Here is a 10000-nt window from a genome sequence, read left to right as displayed (position 1 = left end):
TATATCTTCATTTACTTCTAATGTGTCTATGATTGCTTGTAAAGGTAAAAATCCTGGTATTACCTCATATAAAATGTCTTTAACTTGTTTTAGTCCTGCATAATACCAACTCTTATAAAAAAAGGTGTTTCTGTTGAATATAATATGTTGATTTAAAAAGAGTGGTTGCTTCAATAGTTGTTCTCTCCCTTTAAACTCAATATTTACATTTTCTTTGAAACCTTTCCATGCTTTTAAAACTTCTTTATAAAATTCCGGTATCCCCTCTATCATATTGTCCTTAAAATGCATCCATATAAAATCATCCCCCATTTTTCCACACTTATTTATATAAAAACTCATTATTTTTTTCCAAATTAAATCATCCTTTTTTAAAAACTTTTTTACAGTCTTTATTCTCAAACTTTGCTTTCTTATCATTGGATCTATCAGTCCCAAACCTCCCTTATCTACCTCTCCAATAATTGTGTCATAAGCTATTTTAGCTGGTTTACCATCCCACATAAAATTTAAAATACATGTTTTTATTCTTTTATACACCCATGTTGGCAGACTAACCACATTTAAAATATACCACATCTTAGATAAAAAAAGAGAGTTTAAAACCAATACTTTCCCTTTTATAAATAATTGTCTTTGTTTCCAAAAGTTTAGTCTTTTTTCCATTTTTCCTATAGTCTCCTCCCAAACCAGATCTCTTGTTCTAATTTCATCTCTTCCTAGTGTTATTCCTAAAATTTTTAGTTCATTCTTCTGTTCTTTAAAGTTCCATTGTCTTCCTAAAATATCTACCTTCCCCATTCTCATATATTCAGTCTTATCATTATTGACTTTAGCCCCTGTTCCACCACAATATTTTCCCAATATTAACATTGCCTTCTCAATACTCTTAAAATCTTTTAAAAACAAAGTGGTATCATCTGCATATTGAAATATTTTCTGATGTACTTCCTCATTTTCCAAAACTATTCCTTGTATCTGTTTTTCTTTGTTTATTGCAAGTCCTAATGGCTCAGCAACTAAAGTGTATAGTAGTGCTGATAATGGACATCCCTGCCTTATTGACCTTGATATCTGAATAAAATCTGTTAAAAACCCATTTACTTTTATACAACTTAAAATATCATTATAAAAACATTTCATCCATGCAATAAAAATTCCCCCAAAACCAAATTGTTCCAATATATCAAATAAATATTTGTGCTCTACTCTATCAAATGCCTTTTCCAGATCTATACTAATCAAATATCCTTCTTTACCTTTTTCTTTCATATACCACATTAAATCTCTAATACTTGTTACTATATCCGATATATCACGGTTTAAAACACCATATGCTTGATTTGTTTTTATAATGTTTGGAATCACTTTTTTCAGTCTGTTTGCTAAAATCTTGGCCAGTATCTTGTAATCAGTATTTAACATGCTCAATGGTCTATAATTTTTAAGCTCTTCTCTTTCCCCTTTATTTTTATATATTATCTTAATTATTCCTTTCTTCATACTTTCACTTAACTTTTTCTGTTTAAAAATATCAATAAATAAATCATGCAAAATTGGCGTTAAAACATTCTTAAAAACCTTATAAAATTCAGCTGGTAAACCATCTAGGCCTGAACTTTTCCCATTACTCATCTGATCTATAGCTTCATCTATTTCTTCTTCTTCTATTTCCTTATCACACATTTTCTTATCTTCTTCATTTACTTTTGTTTCAATTTGATTCAATAAAAACTCTTCATCTTCCTCATTTATTTTATCTTTTTTAAATAAAATAGCATAAAAATCCTTCACTTCATTTAAAATACCTTCTTTTTCTTTCACAACCTTTCCGTTTTTTGAAATACTTTTTATCATTTCTGCTTGTTTTCTTGTTTTTTCCAAATCATAAAAAAAATGTGTACTCCTTTCTCCTTCTACTGTATTTTTCGCTCTACTTCTTATTTTAGCTCCCATGCACTTTGCCTCTTCTATTTTTTTCAATTTCTCTTCTAATATCACTATTCTATTCCCATCCATCCTTCCTTCTGACACTTTTTTCATTTCTTCTTCCCATTCCTTGTTTAATAATCTTTCTTTACTTTTCTTTATTCTTTGCATTTTCTTTGAATATTCAATAGATAGTTTTTTAATATCTATTTTTAAATTATCCCACCACATACTTTTTGCTTCTTCATATAGGACATTATTAATGTTATTTATTATATAATTTTCTACTTCCATTTTATAAATGTCATTTTTTAAAAGTTCCGTATTAAAAACCCACACCCCTGGCCCTCTCTCTACACCACTATAATCAATGATTACATTTAAAAAATCATGATCACTTCCACTAAACATTTTGTAAAATACTTTTGTAACGAAACTTCCCAAATGTCTGTTACATAATACCAAATCAATTCTACTTTGTTTTAAAACTTTGTTTACCATTTGTCTTCTTGAATATTCTCTTTTTACTCTGTTTCTTTCCCTCCATAAATCTATAAATCTGTGTTTTCCCATAACTTTCTTTAATTCTTTTCTCCCAACATCTGCTCTATACACCATGTAATCCTCCACATCTATTCGTTCTAAAACAGTATTAAAATCACCAATTAAAATCGAACATTTATATTTCTCTATTAGAACATCCATTTCTTTAAAAAAAGTAGCACGTTCTAGGTCTTCATTTGGTGCATGAATATTACATATTGTTATTTCTTCTTCTTCTCCTTCGACCTTGACCATCAATGTCCTTCCTATCTTATCTGTAAATATAACTGTTGCTTTTTGTATTGTACCCCTTCTTATTAAAATTGCTACTCCTTTTTTCCTATTAGGATCATTATTGTAAAAAAATTCCCCGTCCCATATTTTCTTCAAATCATTTGTTTTTTCATCATTCCATCCTGTCTCTTGTATACATATTATGTCATTTTTCTTTGTCAAATGATTAATATTCTCAAATTTAGTCATAGTTGACAATCCCCTTGCATTGATTGAAACTATGCTCAATTGACTCATATACAAAATAAAAGTAACATAGAAACAAACAAAAAAACTCATCACTTTGGTTCAGTCTCTTTCAAAACCGCATCTCCTGGTCCAGTCCTTTCAGCTTTTTTCCTCTTTTTTTCTTTAGATTCTCTTCTTATTCTTTGTTTCTCCATCACCTTCTCAATGTTAATTTGTCCTGTTGTTTTTAGTTTACTCCCCCCACTCAAAATGTTTTTCTTCCCACTTTCATTTCCACCAATAGTTTTATTCTTAGTGTCTCTTACCTCATCTATGTTTGTACTGTCCTTTGGTCCATCATTGTCATCTTCTTTGTTTTTCATCCCATCCTGTTCAACTTTATCTGCAATTATTTGTAGTTCTGTCATCGTTTCTGTCTCTTCTTCTCCATCCCGTTCGTCTTTACTTCCTCCTTCTTCTTCTCTGCTCTGTATATCCATTATTAATCCACGTGTTTGTTGTAGTACACTTCCTTCATCATCCTCTTCCACATTCACCTCGTCGTTGAGTGTCTCCGTCTCCATTTCCTCATGTTCCTCTTCGTATGTTTCACATCTGCACCTGAGAAATGCCTTTCCGCAGCCTTGGCACCGCGGGGCTTTGCAGTCCCGCGCATAATGCCCCTGCTCCAGGCATTCTCTGCATATTAATTGTGGACAGTCCTTTTTTTCATGATCCACACTTGCACATATTCTACACGTCTTCACCTGGTGATCATGAATCACCCTGAAAAACTGCCATCCTTCTTCCGTTTCGAATCTTGTGTTATATGGCAGAGACACCACGTCTTTTGGAAATTTAACTCTTATGAATCTTGTTCCATCCGCCACAATTGTCCCAGGGTAATACCTTCTTCTCAGAGGAAGTATCGGTGTAACCCCCCAGCTTGTCAGTTTTTGTAAAACATCCTCATCATTAATATAGTTTGGCAATTGTAAAAACGATACCATCCTTTCCGTTCCACAAAGTTTTGTTATTTCACAACATTGTCCATTTATTTGTATTCCATCCAATAATTGTTCACAGTCTTCCTCTTTCTCCAATGTAAGTTCATATTCAAATTCAGTTTTTTTCCTTAGTCCATATAATTTTCCCAATCCAGTTTTGTCCTCCACAGCTTTAATTATCATCATAACCGTTAGTTGTTCTGGGTTTTTCACATTCATTGTCAACGTTGTTTCTTTTTTGTACTCTCTCTGGTATCTCATTTTCCCTCTCAACTTATTTATCATTTCATCTTTTTGACTTTTCTCTTGTCTCTTTTCACCATTTACATCATCCTTTTCTTTACCTTGTATCTTCTGTTGTTCAGTCCTTCCTTTATCCATTTCAACTCCATTTCTCTTCTTTCTCGAAACCACAGATGCCCATGTTTCGTTGTCATCTTTATCTTTTCCATTGTCCTTTTCTTTGTTCCTTTCAGTGTAATCATTATCCTCAATCTCTTGGTCTAATATCCGTTCCTGTTCCATAGCCATAGTATCAGTCATTTTGAAAAATAAATAAATAAATAAATAAAACCTCAGACAGTAAAATACCTGTCTGAGGTTTAAACAAAACTAAATTAAGAAGACAGCTAGTAACTTAATGAATTATCAAATGAAATCACAATAAAGAAAAACAAAAAATAGGAGAGCCTTTCTCTCCAAACTGCCACCTCACACTTCCTGGATCAGACGAGATCGGGCGTGACCAAGGTGGTATGGCCGTAAGCGAAAACTGCTGCCAAAATTGGGCAATTTAAAAGGTTAGACCATTAATGAAGAAAACTAAGAAGAACTTTTGATAAAACTCAAACTCTTTCATGCTCTCTGAAGAATCTCAGAGACTTTTAAAGGCTTTCTGAAGAAGCTCAGTGAGTCTTTTTTTTAAACTAAGAAGAACTTTTGAAAAAACTCAAACTCTTTCATGCTCTCTGAAGAATCTCAGAGACTTTTAAAGGCTTTCTGAAGAAGCTCAGGGACTCTTTTTTTTTTTTTTTTTTAAATCAAAAAAGCTTACAGCACCTGGTATTCCCAGGCGGTCTCCCATCCAAGCACTAACCAGGCCCGACCCTGCTTAGCTTCCGAGATCAGACGAGATCGGGCGTGACCAAGGTGGTATGGCCGTAAGCGAAAACTGCTGCCAAAATTGGGCAATTTAAAAGGTTAGACCATTAATGAAGAAAACTAAGAAGAACTTTTGAAAAAACTCAAACTCTTTCATGCTCTCTGAAGAATCTCAGAGACTTTTAAAGGCTTTCTGAAGAAGCTCAGTGAGTCTTTTTTTTAAACTAAGAAGAACTTTTGAAAAAACTCAAACTCTTTCATGCTCTCTGAAGAATCTCAGAGACTTTTAAAGGCTTTCTGAAGAAGCTCAGGGACTCTTTTTTTTAAACTAAGAAGAACTTTTGAAAAAAACTCAAACTCTTTCATGCTCTCTGAAGAATTTCAGAGACTTTTAAAGGCTTTCTGAAGAAGCTCAGTGAGTCTTTTTTTTAAAGTAAGAAGAACTTTTGAAAAAACTCAAACTCTTTCATGCTCTCTGAAGAATCTCAGAGACTTTTAAAGGCTTTCTGAAGAAGCTCAGGGACTCTTTTTTTTTTTTTTTTTTTTTTTAAATCAAAAAAGCTTACAGCACCTGGTATTCCCAGGCGGTCTCCCATCCAAGCACTAACCAGGCCCGACCCTGCTTAGCTTCCGAGATCAGACGAGATCGGGCGTGACCAAGGTGGTATGGCCGTAAGCGAAAACTGCTGCCAAAATTGGGCAATTTAAAAGGTTAGACCATTAATGAAGAAAACTAAGAAGAACTTTTGAAAAAACTCAAACTCTTTCATGCTCTCTGAAGAATCTCAGAGACTTTTAAAGGCTTTCTGAAGAAGCTCAGTGAGTCTTTTTTTTAAACTAAGAAGAACTTTTGAAAAAACTCAAACTCTTTCATGCTCTCTGAAGAATCTCAGAGACTTTTAAAGGCTTTCTGAAGAAGCTCAGGGACTCTTTTTTTTTTTTTTTTTAAATCAAAAAAGCTTACAGCACCTGGTATTCCCAGGCGGTCTCCCATCCAAGCACTAACCAGGCCCGACCCTGCTTAGCTTCCGAGATCAGACGAGATCGGGCGTGACCAAGGTGGTATGGCCGTAAGCGAAAACTGCTGCCAAAATTGGGCAATTTAAAAGGTTAGACCATTAATGAAGAAAACTAAGAAGAACTTTTGAAAAAACTCAAACTCTTTCATGCTCTCTGAAGAATCTCAGAGACTTTTAAAGGCTTTCTGAAGAAGCTCAGTGAGTCTTTTTTTTAAACTAAGAAGAACTTTTGAAAAAACTCAAACTCTTTCATGCTCTCTGAAGAATCTCAGAGACTTTTAAAGGCTTTCTGAAGAAGCTCAGGGACTCTTTTTTTTAAACTAAGAAGAACTTTTGAAAAAAACTCAAACTCTTTCATGCTCTCTGAAGAATCTCAGAGACTTTTAAAGGCTTTCTGAAGAAGCTCAGTGAGTCTTTTTTTTAAAGTAAGAAGAACTTTTGAAAAAACTCAAACTCTTTCATGCTCTCTGAAGAATCTCAGAGACTTTTAAAGGCTTTCTGAAGAAGCTCAGGGACTCTTTTTTTTTTTTTTTTTTTTAAATCAAAAAAGCTTACAGCACCTGGTATTCCCAGGCGGTCTCCCATCCAAGCACTAACCAGGCCCGACCCTGCTTAGCTTCCGAGATCAGAAGAGATCGGGCGTGACCAAGGTGGTATGGCCGTAAGCGAAAACTGCTGCCAAAATTGGGCAATTTAAAAGGTTAGACCATTAATGAAGAAAACTAAGAAGAACTTTTGAAAAAACTCAAACTCTTTCATGCTCTCTGAAGAATCTCAGAGACTTTTAAAGGCTTTCTGAAGAAGCTCAGTGAGTCTTTTTTTTTAACTAAGAAGAACTTTTGAAAAAACTCAAACTCTTTCATGCTCTCTGAAGAATCTCAGAGACTTTTAAAGGCTTTCTGAAGAAGCTCAGGGACTCTTTTTTTTTCTTTTTTTTTTTTTAAATCAAAAAAGCTTACAGCACCTGGTATTCCCAGGCGGTCTCCCATCCAAGTACTAACCAAGCCCGACCCTGCTTAGCTTCCGAGATCAGACAAGATCGGGCGTGACCAAGGTGGTATGGCCGTAAACGAAAACTGCTGCCAAAATTGGGCAATTTAAAAGGTTAGACCATTAATGAAGAAAACTAAGAAGAACTTTTGAAAAAACTCAAACTCTTTCATGCTCTCTGAAGAATCTCGGAGACTTTTAAAGGCTTTCTGAAGAAGCTCAGTGAGTCTTTTTTTTAAACTAAGAAGAACTTTTGAAAAAACTCAAACTCTTTCATGCTCTCTGAAGAATCTCAGAGACTTTTAAAGGCTTTCTGAAGAAGCTCAGGGACTCTTTTTTTTTCTTTTTTTTTTTTTAAATCAAAAAAGCTTACAGCACCTGGTATTCCCAGGCGGTCTCCCATCCAAGCACTAACCAGGCCCGACCCTGCTTAGCTTCCGAGATCAGACGAGATCGGGCGTGACCAAGGTGGTATGGCCGTAAGCGAAAACTGCTGCCAAAATTGGGCAATTTAAAAGGTTAGACCATTAATGAAGAAAACTAAGAAGAACTTTTGAAAAAACTCAAACTCTTTCATGCTCTCTGAAGAATCTCAGAGACTTTTAAAGGCTTTCTGAAGAAGCTCAGTGAGTCTTTTTTTTAAACTAAGAAGAACTTTTGAAAAAACTCAAACTCTTTCATGCTCTCTGAAGAATCTCAGAGACTTTTAAAGGCTTTCTGAAGAAGCTCAGGGACTCTTTTTTTTAAACTAAGAAGAACTTTTGAAAAAAACTCAAACTCTTTCATGCTCTCTGAAGAATCTCAGAGACTTTTAAAGGCTTTCTGAAGAAGCTCAGTGAGTCTTTTTTTTAAAGTAAGAAGAACTTTTGAAAAAACTCAAACTCTTTCATGCTCTCTGAAGAATCTCAGAGACTTTTAAAGGCTTTCTGAAGAAGCTCAGGGACTCTTTTTTTTTTTTTTTTTTTTAAATCAAAAAAGCTTACAGCACCTGGTATTCCCAGGCGGTCTCCCATCCAAGCACTAACCAGGCCCGACCCTGCTTAGCTTCCGAGATCAGACGAGATCGGGCGTGACCAAGGTGGTATGGCCGTAAGCGAAAACTGCTGCCAAAATTGGGCAATTTAAAAGGTTAGACCATTAATGAAGAAAACTAAGAAGAACTTTTGAAAAAACTCAAACTCTTTCATGCTCTCTGAAGAATCTCAGAGACTTTTAAAGGCTTTCTGAAGAAGCTCAGTGAGTCTTTTTTTTAAACTAAGAAGAACTTTTGAAAAAACTCAAACTCTTTCATGCTCTCTGAAGAATCTCAGAGACTTTTAAAGGCTTTCTGAAGAAGCTCAGGGACTCTTTTTTTTTCTTTTTTTTTTTTTAAATCAAAAAAGCTTACAGCACCTGGTATTGCCAGGCGGTCTCCCATCCAAGCACTAACCAGGCCCGACCCTGCTTAGCTTCCGAGATCAGACGAGATCGGGCGTGACCAAGGTGGTATGGCCGTAAGCGAAAACTGCTGCCAAAATTGGGCAATTTAAAAGGTTAGACCATTAATGAAGAAAACTAAGAAGAACTTTTGAAAAAACTCAAACTCTTTCATGCTCTCTGAAGAATCTCAGAGACTTTTAAAGGCTTTCTGAAGAAGCTCAGTGAGTCTTTTTTTTAAACTAAGAAGAACTTTTGAAAAAACTCAAACTCTTTCATGCTCTCTGAAGAATCTCAGAGACTTTTAAACGCTTTCTGAAGAAGCTCAGGGACTCTTTTTTTTTTTCTTTTTTTTTTTTTAAATCAAAAAAGCTTACAGCACCTGGTATTCCCAGGCGGTCTCCCATCCAAGCACTAACCAGGCCCGACCCTGCTTAGCTTCCGAGATCAGACGAGATCGAGCGTGACCAAGGTGGTATGGCCGTAAGCGAAAACTGCTGCCAAAATTGGGCAATTTAAAAGGTTAGACCATTAATGAAGAAAACTAAGAAGAACTTTTGAAAAAACTCAAACTCTTTCATGCTCTCTGAAGAATCTCAGAGACTTTTAAAGGCTTTCTGAAGAAGCTCAGTGAGTCTTTTTTTTAAAGTAAGAAGAACTTTTGAAAAAACTCAAACTCTTTCATGCTCTCTGAAGAATCTCAGAGACTTTTAAAGGCTTTCTGAAGAAGCTCAGGGACTCTTTTTTTTAAACTAAGAAGAACTTTTGAAAAAAACTCAAACTCTTTCATGCTCTCTGAAGAATCTCAGAGACTTTTAAAGGCTTTCTGAAGAAGCTCAGTGAGTCTTTTTTTTAAAGTAAGAAGAACTTTTGAAAAAACTCAAACTCTTTCATGCTCTCTGAAGAATCTCAGAGACTTTTAAAGGCTTTCTGAAGAAGCTCAGTGAGTCTTTTTTTTTAACTAAGAAGAACTTTTGAAAAAACTCAAACTCTTTCATGCTCTCTGAAGAATCTCAGAGACTTTTAAAGGCTTTCTGAAGAAGCTCAGGGACTCTTTTTTTTTCTTTTTTTTTTTTTAAATCAAAAAAGCTTACAGCACCTGGTATTCCCAGGCGGTCTCCCATCCAAGTACTAACCAGGCCCGACCCTGCTTAGCTTCCGAGATCAGACGAGATCGGGCGTGACCAAGGTGGTATGGCCGTAAGCGAAAACTGCTGCCAAAATTGGGCAATTTAAAAGGTTAGACCATTAATGAAGAAAACTAAGAAGAACTTTTGAAAAAACTCAAACTCTTTCATGCTCTCTGAAGAATCTCAGAGACTTTTAAAGGCTTTCTGAAGAAGCTCAGTGAGTCTTTTTTTTAAACTAAGAAGAACTTTTGAAAAAACTCAAACTCTTTCATGCTCTCTGAAGAATCTCAGAGACTTTTAAAGGCTTTCTGAAGAAGCTCAGGGACTCTTTTTTTTAAACTAAGAAGAACTTTTGAAAAAACTCAAACTCTTTCATGCTCTCTTAAGAATCTCAGAGACTTTT

At 35.0% G+C, this 10000-nt stretch overlaps 10 non-coding genes across 10 annotated transcripts; all 10 read right to left on the bottom strand.

Annotated features, from left to right (window-relative positions):
• Positions 1 to 4988: 4988 nt before the first annotated feature.
• LOC143725446 (5S ribosomal RNA) lies at positions 4989 to 5107 on the bottom strand. Its single transcript, XR_013198217.1, has one exon. It is a non-coding gene; the product is annotated as a 5S ribosomal RNA (ribosomal RNA).
• Positions 5108 to 5601: 494 nt separating this feature from the next.
• LOC143725445 (5S ribosomal RNA) lies at positions 5602 to 5720 on the bottom strand. Its single transcript, XR_013198216.1, has one exon. It is a non-coding gene; the product is annotated as a 5S ribosomal RNA (ribosomal RNA).
• Positions 5721 to 5999: 279 nt separating this feature from the next.
• Positions 6000 to 6118, bottom strand: LOC143725444 (5S ribosomal RNA). Its single transcript, XR_013198215.1, has one exon. It is a non-coding gene; the product is annotated as a 5S ribosomal RNA (ribosomal RNA).
• Positions 6119 to 6609: 491 nt separating this feature from the next.
• On the bottom strand, positions 6610 to 6728 carry LOC143724856 (5S ribosomal RNA). The gene has a single exon (XR_013197648.1). It is a non-coding gene; the product is annotated as a 5S ribosomal RNA (ribosomal RNA).
• A 285-nt stretch (positions 6729 to 7013) lies between these two features.
• On the bottom strand, positions 7014 to 7132 carry LOC143724901 (5S ribosomal RNA). Its single transcript, XR_013197691.1, has one exon. It is a non-coding gene; the product is annotated as a 5S ribosomal RNA (ribosomal RNA).
• Positions 7133 to 7417: 285 nt separating this feature from the next.
• Positions 7418 to 7536, bottom strand: LOC143725443 (5S ribosomal RNA). The gene has a single exon (XR_013198214.1). It is a non-coding gene; the product is annotated as a 5S ribosomal RNA (ribosomal RNA).
• A 491-nt stretch (positions 7537 to 8027) lies between these two features.
• LOC143725442 (5S ribosomal RNA) lies at positions 8028 to 8146 on the bottom strand. Its single transcript, XR_013198213.1, has one exon. It is a non-coding gene; the product is annotated as a 5S ribosomal RNA (ribosomal RNA).
• A 285-nt stretch (positions 8147 to 8431) lies between these two features.
• Positions 8432 to 8550, bottom strand: LOC143724952 (5S ribosomal RNA). The gene has a single exon (XR_013197740.1). It is a non-coding gene; the product is annotated as a 5S ribosomal RNA (ribosomal RNA).
• A 287-nt stretch (positions 8551 to 8837) lies between these two features.
• LOC143724869 (5S ribosomal RNA) lies at positions 8838 to 8956 on the bottom strand. Its single transcript, XR_013197660.1, has one exon. It is a non-coding gene; the product is annotated as a 5S ribosomal RNA (ribosomal RNA).
• Positions 8957 to 9554: 598 nt separating this feature from the next.
• LOC143725074 (5S ribosomal RNA) lies at positions 9555 to 9673 on the bottom strand. The gene has a single exon (XR_013197853.1). It is a non-coding gene; the product is annotated as a 5S ribosomal RNA (ribosomal RNA).
• Positions 9674 to 10000: the final 327 nt, after the last annotated feature.

Source organism: Siphateles boraxobius, unplaced genomic scaffold (genome assembly GCF_051911475.1).
Source record: "Siphateles boraxobius isolate OS27281-9 unplaced genomic scaffold, OSU_SipBor_1 76, whole genome shotgun sequence".
In the NCBI taxonomy this organism is placed as follows: domain Eukaryota; kingdom Metazoa; phylum Chordata; class Actinopteri; order Cypriniformes; family Leuciscidae; genus Siphateles; species Siphateles boraxobius.
This window is presented reverse-complemented; position numbering and strand designations above follow the sequence as displayed.